Source organism: Monodelphis domestica, chromosome 1 (assembly GCF_027887165.1).
Source record: "Monodelphis domestica isolate mMonDom1 chromosome 1, mMonDom1.pri, whole genome shotgun sequence".
Classification (NCBI taxonomy): Eukaryota; Metazoa; Chordata; class Mammalia; order Didelphimorphia; family Didelphidae; genus Monodelphis; species Monodelphis domestica.
The window spans coordinates 161,943,451-161,959,422 of NC_077227.1; the positions used below are offsets into that span (position 1 = coordinate 161,943,451).

The window sequence follows — 15,972 nt, forward strand, 5'->3', positions numbered from 1 at the left end:
CTCAGGGTACATACTTTTTTATAAGGGGGAAAACTGAGGTTCAGCAAAGTGGAATGATTCACCTAAGAATACCCAGTTAGTCAATACAGAGCCAGAATTGAACTGGGGACTCTCAACTACAACTCCTATGCCATTTGTACTCTTATGAACCAATGGGGATTCGGGACAGGGACAGGGAGGACTTAGAGATCAGTTGTGAAATCTCTCATTTTGCATAAGGGGGGACTGAAGTCCAGAGAGGGAAGGTCACTGGCCTGGAGATCCATAGTTAAAGTAGCAGAGCTGAGACCAAAATTCAGGCCTCCTGACACGGAGTCTAGAATTTTTTGTTAAAAACCTTAATTTCCATGTTTACCACCAAAGCCACCCCTTCCATGAGGACTTTCCTGATCTCTCCAATTGTTAGTGCTTTCCCCTCGAAATCACCTTATACTTATTCTGTATATTTTGCGCACATATTTTCATGTATACATGTTATCTTTTCCAACAGAGGGCAGGGACTGGAGAATTTTTTTTCTATGGCCAGTACTTACTTGTTGACTGATTGAGTGATTGATTTTTCATCGTGTCTCTCTGTTGCTCTTGTATCTATTGAAGGAGGTCTAACATTGTGCAGATTCGAGGAAATCTTGAACTGAGACCTACAAGTAAAATGACCACCAAAAATGTAGATTGATTCAATAGAATGTGTAATTGGAAATCTGTTACCCTAAAAACGGTATTTCCCAGGAGCCCACTGACTTCCTGTCATTATGTGGTGATGTAGAAAAGCAGATATATTAGGTGGGCTTCCTGGTCTCACTCTTTGCTTCCTGCGTGGTGACTTTGGTGGTAAGCAGGGGTTTTTGAACAGATAGATTAGCCATGGGCATGTGTTTTTTTTTTTTATTTTGTTACCTTTTTATTCCTTTATTTCTAATGATCATTAATAAATTTTTAAGATATGATATTTTAAATTATTGTACATTAATTTTAATGTTTACAAGAAGAGATATCCCATGTAGACTCTAAATGATCACCCTAGTGCAATTATCAATAAAATGGAAATAGATCTTGACCAATGATACATGTAAAACCCAGTGGAATTGTGTATCGGCTACAGGGGTGGGGGAGAGGAGGGGAGGGAAAGAACCTGAATCGTGTAACCATGGAAAAATATTCTAAATTAATTAATTAAATAAAAAATTTCAATTAAAGAAAAGAAAAAAAAAGAAGAGATATCCCAGGGATTTAGTTTTAGCCTGAATTGTTTGCTATTAGTAGCTAGAATTTATATAGTCTCTAAGGTTTTCAAAGAGCTTTATAATAATTATTTAATTTCATCTTCACAACAACCCTGGGAGGTAGGGGCTCTTCTTATCTCTGTTTTGCAGGTGAGACAGGCAGAAGTTAAGTGACTTGCTCAGGGTCACACAGCTAAGAAGTTTCTGAGGTTAGATTTGAACTTAGAGGCTTGAGACTCTAGGTGTAGTACTCTATTCATTTTAGCAATCAGTGAATAGAGTTCAATGCTTATGTAACCAATATCCAAAACAAATGCGGCCAATAACAGTACCTGATCCTGGTGGCTATATGGGTGAGTTCATTTTCCTTCTTTCCCTGGCCACTAACTGACAGAACTCTGGTTTGAGTCAACTATCTCATGAAAACTTGATGTTGGTGGCAGGAGGGAGAAGGAGAATTTAGATGGTTCAGCACATTTTAAAAGGACATTAAAACCCATCTCCTCTCCTTGTACAAATCTTCCAGCCACAGATATCTTGGTGCTCCCCTTCCAAGGGGTCTCAGCCGGCAGCCAATCTCTTCAGAAGGGATCTACACGAGGGAAGGACTCTCACGATGCCTCTGGCTTCTAGGATGCTCCAAGAGTCTTTGGTGTATACTCTTTCTCAACGCTATTGAAAGTTGGATTCGAGTGGTGACATTCTGATTCTCAAACCTGGATTTATTGCAATGGGTAGTTGCTTTGCACATGTTTTTCCTAAGCCTTAGGGGACACCCAAGCCCAAGTGTGGTTATATGTGTTCTGAGTCACTTGCATGATCAAGGCTTATGCAGATGGCTAAGTAATTAAAGGAGCTTGAGTTACTTCACCAAACATTATTGCTTCCATGCTATCATAAGTAGGATCACATGTGGTCAGGGATAATATTTGGTGCGTTTCTCTTTTGCGGGATCTAGAGCTGACATTGAACAAAGTTTTTTGTTGGTTTTTTTTTTGACCCTTTTCCAAATCCCTTTTTGTGCTCTCTACCTTTCAGCTAGGTCATGTAGTCAATAGAGTCAGGAAAACATGAGTTCAAATCTGGCCCAGGATACTTATTAGCTGTAGGACCCTGGGCAAATCATTTAACTCTCATTGTCTCAATACTCTCAACTGTAAAATAAGCTGGAGAAAGAAATGGCAAATCACTCCAGTATCTTTGCCAAGAAAACCTCAAATGGGGTCACAAAGAGTCAGTCATGAATGAAGCATCTGAACAATAACAATAACCTATTGTCCCTGCTGGAGCCTAATGTCTCACATCTTCTATTCTTTCATCCCAGATTAGTGACCTTTTTAGCTGGTCAAGGGGGAATTTCAGAGAGACAGTGTTTTAGAGGCTTTAGAACTGGAAGGGACTGCAGAAATCATCAAATGAAACTCCTTTTTATGGATGAGGGAACTAAGGCTGAAGAGGTAAAGTGATTTGTTCAGGGTCAAACAGGTAGGAGGTAAGGAGACAAGCTCATGTTTGACCCCAGGTCCTCTGACTCCAGTGCTCTTTTCACTAGAACACACAGATCCTCAAAGATCTAGCTGAGCTGGTCCAGGACTTGAACATGGGACTTCTTGTACTCTATAAGAGAATCATATTCTTGGAGCAACAAGCTACCTCTCCTAAAATGGTAAAAATGGAAAAAACCTCTTTGGGCCTTCCTATGACCTAGCAGAGGGTATGACAAATAGGGTGGATTCTGTATTAGCTAGACTTGTACAAAACAGGATGCTCAGTTTGCTGGGCATGAGGAAACTTGAGTGGCAAGTCATTCTCTATTAAAAAAAAAGAAAGCAAGAACTAAATGAAACCTTCAGATGATGTTGATCACTCCCCCGCCTATAGCACTTACTACATCTTCAAAGTACTTTCCAATCTTTTACATGAAATATAAGAACTGGGAAGAAGGACCTCTGTGGTCATCAGTATCAACTCCCTCATTTTTCATAGAAATGAAGTGAGGGTTAGAAAGGAGGCAAAATGGTACCAATTTTCCACTTTATTTCTTTCATGAGTTTTTCCCCTTATATATGCAATATGTGTCTTCTTTCCCATCATAATGAATATGGAAATATGGACTGCATGATAGCATATGTATAACCTATATTATATTGTTTGTCGTCATCTGGAGAAGGGAGGGGATGGATTGAAGGAAAGAACATAGATCATAAAGTGTTAGATAATGATTATTAATTATATCTACATATAATTGGGGAAAATATAATAATTTTAAGAAAACAAAAGAGAAAGAGGGAGGAAGGAAGAAAAGAAGGGAGGAAGGAAGAAAGGACAGAAGGAAGGAAAGAATGAAGGAAGGAAGGAAGGAAGGAAGAAAGAAAAGAAGGAAGGAAGGAAGGAAGGAAGAAAGAAAAGAAGGAAGGAAGGAAGGAAGGAAGGAAGAAAGAAAAGAAGGAAGGAAGGAAGGAAGGAAGGAAGAAAGAAAAGAAGGAAGAAAGGAAGGAAGGAAGGAAGAAAGAAAAGAAGGAAGGAAGGAAGAAAGGAAGAAGGAAGGAAGGAAGGAGGGAGAGGGGAAGGAACAAAGGAAGACCATGACTTGGGTCATAACTTGCCTGAGGTAGGGCAGAAATGAACCCAAGTCTTCCAACTTCCATACCAGAGTTCTTTTCCCTCATTCCACAGTCTCCTCTTCATTATCAGCCTTGTAGACAGAACTTTTAAAGTGGAATGAGCCAGCACCAATCACATCCCCTAAACTTACTTCTTCCAAGAAACTCTCCTGGTTTAACTCTCTTTGACTACTCATCGCTCCATTCATTCTAGCAACATCCTCATTACTGACACATACAACCCTGATAGGTAGTAATTAGTCACATCCTTGTTTTTATGATTGGGATTATTTTTTTCTTTATTAAATTTTATTTATTTATCATGTATTTTTGCATATTCCCTTAGATTATAAGTTCCTTGATGACAACAACCGTGATTCCTAGTTTGTGGTGCTATAGAAAGAACAGTAAATCTAAAATCAGAGGACATAGCTTCTTGTCTTGGGCTCTGGGACTTTGAACAAATCACTTTGGACTTTAGTTCCTTCCTCTCTAGATGGGGCTTGGACTTCTAAGTTCCCTTCTGCCTCTGTGAGCCTGTGATATCTCCATCCTGAGTTCTTTTCACAATCCTGACTTTCAACCCTTTTCTCCATCCTGACACTTACATCCACACGAACTATCATCCCTACATTTTCCAAGGAGGGAAATTTTCTGAAGTGGGAAGAGGCACTACCTGGGGGGGGGGGGAGGAGGGGAGGGTAGCTCTCTATCAGAAATCTGGTTATCTGGCAACCTACAAAAGTTTATTGAGGCCCTTTCTGAAAATTTGGCTTGTGGCCCAGAGTTTAACCTCCAACCCTGACTATGGGCCTAGTTAGACTCATGGGCTCATGATGTTACTTAAATGTCTGACAAGGGAAATAGGTGAGGATTGTCAGAAGTTCTTATCTTGGGATTTATGGGACACATAAAAGTACAGGAAATGGAATGAAGCCCAGTCCTGTCCTCCCGTAGTGAGTTGTGCAGGGATTTATTTCCAGAATCTAATGAATGCAGAATCATGGAATGTTAGAGCTGGAAGGGACTGGGAGATCATCCAGAATAGATAAAAGCACCTCTTCATTTTGCACATGAGGAACTCTAGAGAAGGAAAGTGAATTGCCTAAGAACACTCAACCAATGAGTAGCCAAGCCAAGAATTTCAAAACCTGGATCTTCTGGCTCCCAGTGCCTATTTATCTGCTATACCCTGGCTCTTGAGGTCTGTTTTTAGGGAGGGAAGTCCTTTCTTGGATTGAGGCAGAGTAGAGAAGTGGATAAAGCATCAGGGTTAGAATTTGGAAGAGGTGGGTTTAAATACCACCAAGATACTAGCTGGGTAATTCTGGGTAAATCATGCCACCTTTTGAGCCTCATTTTCCTTATCAAAAATGGGGGTGGTAACACTTGTCTCACAGGACTGTCCTAATGATCAACACAACCAGCCTTTATCGGGAGCCAGTCACTGCACCAAGCACAGATGATCCACCCCCCCTCCAAAAAAAAGAAAAGAACAGGCTCTATCCATAAGGAGCTCACAATCTAATAACTATGTACAAATAAAATATCTATAGGAAAATTTGAAATAATCTCAGAGGGGATGTACTTGTATTAAAATGAACTGAGAAAAGTTTTTTGTAGAAGGTAGGATATTAGTTAAGTCTTGATGGAAGCCACAAAGTAGAAACAAGGAAGATGAGAATTCTAGACATGGGAAAGTCAGCAAAAATGAGCATTGAGTTGGAAGATGGGGTATCTTGTGTGAGAAATAGTAAAATATTATTATTTCTAGGATTATTAATGTTAGAAATATCAAAGAGGCCTGTACCACAGGGTTGTAGAGCATATGGCCCACTTATGAAGGCCTTTGAATGCCAAATATAAGACTTTATATTTGATTCTGAAGGCAATATCGAAACTTTGGAGAATGGGATTAGGGGATGAGGTTGACATGGTTAGATCTATATTTTAGAAAGATCACTGTGGTAACTGCATGTAACATAACGTCTATATGTAGTCAAATGCTTTTAAAATAATATTTTATTTTTACCCAATTACATGTGAAAACAATTTTTTAATATTTATTTTTTTTTAATTTGGTTTGTGAATTTTTAATTCTATCCATCCCTTCCCCACCTTGAGATGGTAAGTCACCTGATATCAGTTTTACATGTACAATCATGTAAAACATTTTTCCATATTAGTCATTTTGTGGAAGAGATCTCAAAAAAAAGAAGAAAATGAAATATAATATATTTTGATCTGCATTCAGATTCTATCAGGTTTTTTTTTTCAGAAAGTACATGGCATTTTTCATCATGAGTCTCTGGGATTGTCTTGGATCTCTGCATTGCTGAAAATAACTAGGTCATTCACAGTTGTTCATCAAAAAACACTGCTGTCACGGTGTATAATATTCTTCTCGTTCTGTTCACTTTACTTTCTATCAGTTCTTATAAGTTTTCTCAAAATTTCCTGAAATCATCCTGCTACTCATTTCTTATAACACATTCATATTTGATCACAATTAAATACCACAACTTGTTCAGCCATTCCCCAATTGATAAACAACCCCTCAATGTCCAATTCCTTGCTGCCACAAAAAAGAGCTGCAATAAATATTTTTGAACCAATAAGTCCTTTCCTCTCCCCTCCCCCCCCCAATCTCTTTGGGATACAGACCTAGAAATGGTATTACCTGATCAAAGGATATGCACAGTTTTAGAACCCTTTTGGACATACTTCCAAATTGCCCTCCAGGATGGTTGGATCAGTTCACAACTTTGTCCCAATTTTCCCATATCCCCTCCAACATCTATCATTTTCCTTTTTTTTTTGTCATATTGGCCAATCTGTAGGTTTTAGGTGGCATCTAATTAGTTGTTTTAATGTGCATTTCTTTAATCAAGAGTGATTTAGAGCATTTTAATATGACTATAGATGGCTTTGATTTCTTTGATTTCTTTGATTTCATCTAAAAACTGCCTGTTCATATACTTTACCATTTGTCATTTGGAGAATGACTTATTTTTATATTTGAATTGGTTCTCTATAAATTTGAAAAATGAGACTTTATCAGAGATACTTGCTGTGAAAGAACAATTCCCCTACACCCCAGCTTTCTGCTTTATTTCTAATCTTGGATCCATTGGTTTTGTTTGTTTGAAAAACAAACCCTTTTTGATTTAATATGATCAAAATTATACAGTTTACATTTTATAATGTTCTTTATCGCTTGTTTGGTCCTAAATTCTTTCCTTATCCATAGATTTGACAGGTAAGCTATTCCATGTTCTCTTAATTTACTTAGAGAGTATCATCCTTTATTTCTAGATCATGTACCTATGTTGAGTTTATCTTGGTATATGGTGTGAGATGTTGGTCTGTCCTCAGTTTCTACCATACCATTTTCCAATTTTCCCAGTAGTTTTTGTCTAATAGTGAGATCTTGTCCCACAAGCTTGGATCTTTTAATTTATCAAACACTAAATTACTATGGCCATATGTTACTAGATATTCTGTACCTAATCTATTCCATTGATTCACTACATGATTTCTTAGCCAGTACTAGATTCTGTTTTACTTCTATTACCGCTTCATAATAGTCAAAAAACTATGAACGCCCTCAAAGGATGTTATAAATGTGAATTATTATTATTGTTTATGATTCCCCCCACTTCTATAAGGCTCTTATTATGGTCTGCTTTATATAGGGGATCTAGATGGCACAGTGGATAAAGTTCCTGGCCTGGAATCAGGAAGCCTCATCCTCCAGAGTTCAAATCTAGCCTTAGACACTTACTAGCACTGGATTTTCTTGGCAAGTCCCTTAATCCTATTTGTCTCAGTTTCCTCATCTGTCAAATAAACTGGAGAAACAAAAGGCAAATTACTCTAGAATCTTTGCCAAGAAAACCCAAAAGGGGTCATAAAGAGTCAGACATGACTGAACAGTTTTGTATATAGTGACTTGGGAACACACTCTACTTTCCTTTTCCTTCAGGGGAAACTCCTTAGGATAGGGTCTGCATCTTATCCACTAAGGTATCCCACCCACTCAGTGCCTAAAATGCACTTGTCAACTTGGTAGATTTTCTTTGAATTTGTTGTTGAATGTCTTATAGACTCTTCTATGGACACAGAAGTGGAAGAACCCTGAACTTTTCCAACCTGAGGGACTGGTTTGGTATTGTGGTAAGAGTTTCTAGCTCTTCTCTTACCTCTCAGCTAATTCATATCTATTTGGGGAGAAAATGAAATCAGTTTTCAGACCTGAATTTTAGATTGAGGGCATAAGTATCATCATCCCTTCCTTCTGACCCTCTCATTTATCTAGGGGTCTCCTTTAGATTTTTCTGAGGATATCAACTAGACCTAGAGAATAACTAGAATAACCACAGAAAAAGTAGTGAGAGTAAAGCCAAGGAGTCCTGGTTTCAAGCCCTAATTTTGCACTTCATTCTCTCAGGATCTCCTTATCTATAAAATAGGAATAAGGTACCCTGGCCCTCTTATTTCACAGGGTTGTGGTAAGGCTCAAACAATGGATAGGATAGTGCTTTGCCAAGTATAAAGCATCATGCAAATGCCAGATATTATTTTTGCAAGAAGATCTCCAGTGTTTTTGCTTAATTTCAATCTAATTTGCATACAGTCTGTTCTCTTGCAAATTTTAAGTGGCAGTGTTATAAGCTCTCTCTGAAGGGCATCCTTTCTTGTTTGTGCTCTCTATTCCTTATCTCATTCCTCACTTTCCTCCCCCAACTACAAGCCATCGCCATGAAGTCATTTCCTCTAGAGGGCAGAAAGGGCAGAGTTTGAGAATGAAGGGTGGCAAACAGGTAACTGTCCTAGGACAGCTGGAAGTCACCAATGGGACCCTGGATAGAGATGAAGTCCTAGTTGGTATACCAGACTTTAGTCTTAGCCTTCAGAGAATGGGCAGTTACTTCTCTTTTTAGAGAAAAGATCTCCCCTGTCTTAGTTGGGTCAAGGAAGATTGCCATCTGTGGCACTTTGCCTGTTCCTTGCACTTTACTGTGGAGTTGAAACTAGTGATGATCGTGGGAAATAATAATAATGATGGTGATGTCTTACCTTTTATCGGTTCTTTAAAATTAATTACAAAATCTTTACATGTACATTATCTCATTTGTTCCTCAGAAGCAGCAATGGTACAGTAAAGAGAGGATCAATTAAGAAGGTCTTCATACAAATTTAGACTATAACTATGGGCAATACATTTAAATTGTCTGTGCTCCAAGGAAACCCTCTAAGATTAAAAGTTGCAGACAAGTGCCAGTCTGCATCTAGTGAAGGGGAAAGTTCCACATCTATACAAAAAAAACCTCACAAGTCCAGACCAAACAACTACAACCACTTCCCTGTGAGGTAGGTAGCAAAGGCATCATTATTTCCCCCCATATTACAGATGAAGAAACTGAGGATCAATGGGATTCAGTGATATGCTCAGGATGGCATAGCTAGTAAGAGTAGGGCAGGAATTCTACTCACTAGCACCAGTGCTCTAGCAGCCTTTTAAGTTTCTTCCTCTGGGAAATTCTACTTGTCAGATACCACTTGAAGTGAGATTTCAGTGCCAAACTGGCCTGCATTAGCTAGCCTTGATGTAGTCTTCTTATTCTCCACTTGAGTCCTTTCTTTCCTTTGCAGATGGCAGACTGTTGGCCCCACTGGCCGAGGCCAGCTTAGCAGACTAAAGAGAGGGGGATGCCTGGCCAGCATATTCCCCCATCTCCTTCACGGAGGAAAGATCTGCGGCAGGGAGGGAATCTGGGATTGTTGTCCCAATATGTGTATCCTTTTCCTTTTTCCAGTCATTACAAGTTCGGTGGCTCCCGAGTCTTCAAGGAGGAGCCTGCTTTTCATTAGAGCCCAAGGGTGCCGCTGGCTTCAGCTTTCAGAAGTCATGTTACCATATGTGGTGCCCTCGCCTTTGGTCTGAGCGCATCTTGTCAGTATTAACTAACCACTTCTTGCAGTTACATCACAACAATTCTTTAGATCTTGGAAGCGGAGCTGTAGATATTTGCATATGTGTTTCTTTAGTTTTCACAGAACAGGCTGCCTAGCAGATGGAGGACCCAAACCATCCTCCAACATTTAGCTGCAAGTTAAGCCGTTTTCCTGTGTTGTTCACCACATAGGAAACTAGGCGGTTTTTAACCACACTGTGATGCTGCCAGATCTCAACCTTAGAATATTTTCATGGGGAAAAAGAAAAAAAATGAGGTGGGGGGACTTAACATGGTTTTCCCCACCCCCTCTTGCCTTCCAACCAGATGGCAGATGGTATGGAACCAATAAAACGCAGACTCAAAAGTTTGTTTACTTAACATCCAACAGAATATGCCTTTGTGGTCCCTGCCGTAGCAAGGCATCTGAGCGGGGTCTTTTAACCAAGGAAACAGCCAGTCTAAAGTTAACAACTCTGTGTGGCTAGAGAGGTGATCTTTCTGTGGAGGACTGTATGTGTAGTTTGTGTGTGTGTGTGTGTGTGTGTGTGTGTGAAAGAGAAAGAGAGAGAGAGAAAGAGAGAGAGGGAGGGAGGGAGGGATAGAGAGAGAGGAAGGGAGGGAAGGAGGGAGAGAGATGGAGAAGAAAGGATGAAGAATGAAAAGGATTAGGGAGAGAAGGAAAGGGGAGGAGAGAAGAAGGAAGGCAGGAAGACAGAAAGAAAGGAAGGAAGGAAGGAAGAAAGAAAGGAAGAAGTAAGGGAGGGAGGGGGGAAGGAAGGAAAGAAGGAAGGAAAGAAAGAAAGAAAGAAGGAAGGAAGGAAGGAAGGAAGGAAGGAAGGAAGGAAGGAAGGAAGGAAGGAAGGAAGGAAAAAAGGAAGGAAAAAAGGAAGGAAAAAAGGAAGGAAAAAAGGAAGGGACAGAGGAAACTCAAGTCATTCTTGGAGAACTCAGAATGGTTTCATCCAGTTGAGGTTAGATGGACAGTTTGGGAGGAGTAGTCAGAGGATTGCTTGCACAAAGGGACCTGGGTTGAAATCTCATCTCTGACACTCAACAGTTGTGGGATATTAGGCAAGTCATTGAGTCTCTTTTTGATTCTTTTTTCTCTTCCATTCAACAGTGCTACTCATATCTGTCTTACTTTTTATGAGGAATGAACTTTGTAAACCTTGAAGTACTAAAGAAACAAGAGTTGTTATAATAGATAGCATTTATATAGTGCTTTAAAGTTTGCAAAACACTGTACAGATACCTCATTTTATCATTGAAACTGCCCTGGGAAGTAGGTGCTGCTATTTCCATCTTACAGATAAGGAAACTGTGGCAGGCGACTTACCTAGGGCCACATAGCTATTGTCTTAGGTAGGATTTTAACTTAGGTCTTCTGGATTCCAGGTCTAGCACTCAATCCACTAAGCAACCTAGTTGTTAATATGTTGTTAGAATACTTTCTGGAAGGAAATTTCCCTGACACTGTGGCAGAGGCCATGTTGCTTAGTAATGTAGAGTTGGGTCTACAGTCAAGAAGATGTGGTCAAAACTCACCTTCAATATTTTCTTAGCTGTGTGATACTGGCCAAATTTCACTCTGTGAACTTCAGTTTCATCATCTGTAAAATGAGGACAGCTAGGTGAATGAATCAGTAGATAGAGTGTTGGACCTGGAGTCTGGTGGATTCCTCTTCATGAGTTCAAATCTAGCCTCAGACACTTACTAGCTATGTGACCCTGGACAAGTCACTTAACCCTTTTTGCCTCAATTTCCTCATCTGTCAAATGAGCTGGAGATGGAAATGGTGAACCACTCCAGTTGCCAAGAAAATCCCATATGAGGTCACGAAAAGTCAGACTGAAGTCAGATAAGACTGAAACACCTGAATAACAACAATAAAAAGTAAAGAGAACAGTAGCCCCTCAGATTTCCTTCTGTCTATACTATATATATATATATATGCATATATATATATATATATATATATCTTGGATGCACAGGGCTTTTTTATTCCTTGTTGCTGCCCCATCCTTGAGGGCATGGACCCTGTTTTTACTTTTCTTCATATCCTTATTGCTTAGGAGAGGGCTTGGCATGGAGTAAGTGCCATAAATGCTTTTTGACTGACAAATCTGACAGTTATGCAAAGAATTTTGTGAACTTTGAAGCTATAAAAATGTGAGTGATTGTTTTTATTTTTGGTACCAAATCCAGCCTAGGTTTGGGGTGTGGATTGGCTCTTGGGTGCCCCAGATAGGCAGTGAAGAAATCTTTTTAAAGGTGGGGAAATCATCTCCAATGAGCCTGCTGCTCTCCCCCCCCTCCCAAGGCCTTGAGGTGAAGATGGGCAATCAGAGAGTGACCTCTTTACTGGGCTACAGAATATGGAGAAGAGTGAAAAAACAAAACCCTTTCCAAACTCCACAACTCTGGCCTTGCCCTTGCTTCAAGAACTCTAAGTGCAAAACCTGCCATCTATTAACCTGTTAGAAGTTGACAAAAGGGACTTTGATCATAGATTGTTTCTTCCCCCTTTCTTAAGTTTCCCGATGACACATAATAGCCCATTTCAGCCTCAGGGCCGGAAGTATAGCCATCATTTTCTGCGATAAATTCAGCCCCAGCAGCTACCCCTAGTCCACTCCTGCCCCGGATATTAATTGGCCTGTAAGTGGTTACATGTGTTGCTTTTATGTGTCATTCAGAATCTGGTACTTCAACTTCACAGCTATTTGGGAAAATTGTTTTTTTCCCCCTAAGGTTGAGCTGGAAAACTGATCCCCTCCATTGTCCCTTGAACATTTTAACTCCCAGACCTCAGTCATTCCATCCCCCCTGCCCAGAAATATCCACCATAACCCCCTCCTCCCACTTCCTCCTCCTAGTTTTCCTTCAAATTCAACTCAAGCTCTGCCTCCAAGAATCTAAGAGTTTTAGACCTGAAAGGAACCTTGGAAATGACTTAGTTCATTTCTTGAAAAAGCTCTACTTTTACAGATAATGACAGTAAGGCCCAGAGATCTCAAATGACTTACCCAAAGACATTTTTCCTTTCTAAAACCCCTACCTTATGTCTTAGAATCAATACTGTATATGTGGTTCTGAGGCAGAAGAGCATGAAAGACTAGGTAATGAGGATTAAATGACTTGCTCAGGGTGACAAAGCTAAGAAGTATCTAAGGCCAGATTTGAACCTAGGACTTCCCATCTCTAAGCCTGGCTCTCAATCCACCGAGCCACCTAGCTGCCCCCATTTCTAGAAACATTTAATCCAAGTGACTAGCCAAAGAACTGAGACTATCACCCTGGATTCAGATCTGGATCCCAGACACTTCCTAACTGTGTGACACTGGGCAAGTCACTTACTCCCAATTGTCTTGCCCTTACCTCTCTTCTGCCTAGGAACTGATACTTAGTATAGATTCTAAGATAGAAGGAAAGGGCTTGAGAGAGAGAGAGAGAGAGAGAGAGAGAGAGAGAGAGAGAGAGAAAGAGACAGAGACAGAGAGACAGAGAGACAGAGACAGAGACAAAGACAGAGACAGAGACAGAGACACACACAGAGAAAGAAAGAAAGAAAGAAAGAAAGAAAGAAAGAAAGAAAGAAAGAAAGAAAGAAAGAAAGAAAGAAAGAAAGAAAGAAAGAAAGAAAGAAAGAAAGAAGAAAGAAAGGGAGGGAGGGAGGAAGGAAGGAAGGAAGGAAGGAAGGAAGGAAGGAAGGAAGGAAGGAAGGAAGGAAGGAAGGAAGGAAGGAAGGAAGGAAAGAAGGAAAGGAAAGGAAAGAAGAAAAGAAAAAGAAAGAACTGGAATTGAACTCCTCTAGTTTCTGCTCCTAGTCAGTGACCTTCCTATGATTTAGAATTGGAAATTGTTTCCAGATTACAGAATCCTACCGTCTTACTTTCCAGATAAGGAAATTGAGGCACAAAGAAGGAAATGGCTTTCCTAGGTCACATAGGTCACAAAATTATCTTTTCATTATTCTGCTTATGGAATAAAGGTTCTCGTGTTGGTTTTTTCCCTTTTATTTAAAGATGATAATCAAACTCTATCTATATTCCTTTTCCCAGTTGCTTACCAATCTACACACTTATCAGCAAAGAAAAAGGAGACTTCGAACAAATTATATATTCTACCCAGTTCCCTCCACATCCCCCTGCAAGTCCAGTGTTTGAGTGTTTATTGGTTGAGAGATAAGAATAAGGGGAGAGAACTCAGTTATCCATTTTGATTTTTCCTTTCTAGGGGCTATCTTCATATTAAGATGAAGACATTGAAACCAGGAAGTCATATCTTTGTTGAGGTCTGGAAAAATAGAGCTTGGACATGCCCAACCTTAAGAGGAAATTCCCTTGTGAGAGTGAGCTACCCAGCTACAGAGATCAGTATTGATAAAGATGAGATGGAAAAGTCAAGCAGGACACCTCATGGCAGTGCCTTTGAACTGGCTGCCCCATCATGCCTGGAACACCCTCTCTCCTCCTTTAGAATCTTACCTCTTAGAATCTCTGGCTTCCTTCAAGACTCACCTCAAACTCCACCTTCGGAAAGAGAATGCTCCTGTTCTGTCCAGCTGCTAAAGCCATCTTTACTAAGGTTATCTTCCATCTAATCAAGAATGTCTATGTATTATCTAGATAAATCAAACCAAAAAATAAACAAGAAAGAAGTAAAGGAAGTGAATGAAATCCTAGAAAAGTTAGAACTAATAGATCTCTGGAGAGAAGTGAATGGGGATAGAAAGGAATATACCTTCTTTTCAGCTGTACATGGATCCTATATAAACATTGACCATGTATTAGGGCATGAAAACTTCACAACCAAATGCAGAAAAGCAGAAATAATAAATACATCCTTTTCAGATTGTAACACAATAAAAATTATAATCAATGAAGCTCCAAGGAAAAACAAAAAATTAATTGGAAATTAAATAATCTAATGCTAAGAAAGGAGTAGGTCAAAGAACAAATTCTAGAAACAATAAAATAATTTCATTAATGATAATGAGGAGAAAACATATAAAAATTTATGTGTTTTAGCCAAAGAAGTATTTAAGGGAAAATTTAATTGCTTATATCAATAAAATAGAGAAAATCCTGATCAACGAATTGGTCATGTAACTAAAAAAACTGGAAAAAGAATGCCTATGAATATACGTATTGTCTTTCCCTCTAGAACGTAAGCTCCTTGAGGGCAGGGAATATATAGATTTTTCTTTTTTTCTCCTTTTATTTGTATCTGTAGCACTTAGCACAGTAACAGACATAAAAAATGATCAATAAATAATTATTGAGTGATTAGGATGAGAAATGGCAACCTGGTTGTGGAGTAGAGGTATCAAACAGGGGCAAGACAGGTTAAAATTGAATTGGGAAGCATTTAACAAAATAAATTAAAAATATAATAGGGGGAAGCTAAGTGACTCAATGGATTGAGAGCCAGGCCTAGAGATGGGAGTTCCCAGTTTAAAAATCTGTTTTCATACACTTCATAGTTGTGTGGCCCTGGACAAGTCACTTAACTCCCATTGCCTAGCCTGTACCTCTCTTCTGCATAGCATTGATTTCTAAGCTGGAAGGTAAGAGTTTTTTTTTTTAATAAAATGGAATATTGATAATATTGGCAGAATAGGGACTCTGAATCAAGACTCTGGAACCCTGGTTCCAAGGCTATATGTGAGATCTTATAGGAGAAAGTTGTAAGTTATATAATAAAATATAGGCTTCACTTTAAGATCAGATGTAGAAAAATATTATTTCTTGTTTTGTGAAATGATCCTTTTTTTGTTTCTTTTTATTTAAAAGATATTTTTATTAACAGTATTGAATTTTAGCTAATTAAACTTTCTTTTTTACTTTTGGGGGAGGGTGAATTAAGGAATTACTAATGTTGAGAAAGATTGACAAATTATCAATAAATGTATTATGGAATTTCTTTAGGCACTGAACTAATATGGGAGGCAAAGATTTGAACTGGGGTCTTTGTTGCCTTGGAGAAACCTGATTTTTTACTCTGGAGAAATAGGAAACTCTCGTTAATCATTCATGATTCATTAGTCTAGTAACCTATTTAAAAAATAAAATAAAACAAATCTATTATGATATGACCTGCTCTTAATGGAGCAATGCTCTTTCTTTGGAGTTCCATTCTCATTTCTACTTATTCACTTATATATAGAATACACTGTAGAAGTT

At 39.0% G+C, this 15,972-nt stretch overlaps 1 long non-coding RNA gene across 1 annotated transcript; it reads right to left on the minus strand.

Moving 5' to 3' along the window:
- Positions 1-399: 399 nt before the first annotated feature.
- Positions 400-14,405, minus strand: LOC103100604 (uncharacterized). Its single transcript, XR_460648.2, has 3 exons — positions 14,308-14,405; positions 11,332-11,396; positions 400-641 (listed from the first exon to the last, which is right to left on the minus strand). It is a non-coding gene; the product is annotated as an uncharacterized LOC103100604 (long non-coding RNA).
- Between the last annotated feature and the right edge of the window lie 1,567 nt (positions 14,406-15,972).